Consider the following 980-nt stretch of genomic DNA (forward strand, 5'->3'; position numbering starts at 1 on the left):
TATATAATCTCGTCTTCTCCCACCTTGTCTCTATCTCACTGTCCTCTTCTCTTCTTTCACAATCTATCAACACATTCTTCTCTTCACTCCTCAGGGGAGATAAAGTGGAAGAGATGTCCTTCATCTGTTATAGCATCACAATAAATCATTTCTTTTTGAATCACAATTATTTTCAGTTACATAAGAGGTCCTAGAAATTGAATTAAAACTGAATTAAAGTGCTAGGAATTTTCGTGATTAATTTTTCACTCGGGGGGAATATTAAAATTTTTAATTTATAAACTGACTAGTATCATCTGTATGACCATTTAAAAAAAATTTTCTGTTTTATTGCCTGATAATTATTGGTTGTTCATAGCTAAGTAGTTCTTGTCTTTTAGCTCCAAGAAAGCCTTGATTGAGCAAATCTATGCCAGTTCCATCCTTCATCCCAGTAGTGTTTTTAAGATTATATTATCCAATGTATCATGTCCTGCAATATATTAATGACATCTGTATGATCTTGTGACAGTTTTAACTGCTATATCTACCAAATTGACAGACCACATAGAGGCTTTTGCCATACACATATTTTACTCTAATATTTATTTCATTATTGCCCACAGGGGAGCTAAATATAGAGGGGACAAACAAGGATTGGTACTTATTTAATCGACCCCAAAAGGATGAAAGGCAAAGCCGACCTCAGCAGAATTTGAACTCAGGACCTAAAGATAGATGAAATACCACTTAGCATTTCGCCCGCCGTGCTAACGTTTCTGCTATTAGCATATTGCAAAGTGACAAACTGGCAGAATCGTTAGCATGCCAGGAAAAATGCTTAGAGACATTTCATTCATCTTTATGTTTTGAGTTCAAATTCTGCCGAGGTCCACGTTGCCTTTCATCCTTTCAGGATTGATGAAATAAGTATTAGATTGAGTGCTAGAGTTGATGTATTCGACTTACCGCCTCCTCAAAGTTGCTGACCTTGTGCTAAG

Source organism: Octopus bimaculoides, chromosome 18, assembly GCF_001194135.2.
Source record: "Octopus bimaculoides isolate UCB-OBI-ISO-001 chromosome 18, ASM119413v2, whole genome shotgun sequence".
In the NCBI taxonomy this organism is placed as follows: Eukaryota; Metazoa; Mollusca; class Cephalopoda; order Octopoda; family Octopodidae; genus Octopus; species Octopus bimaculoides.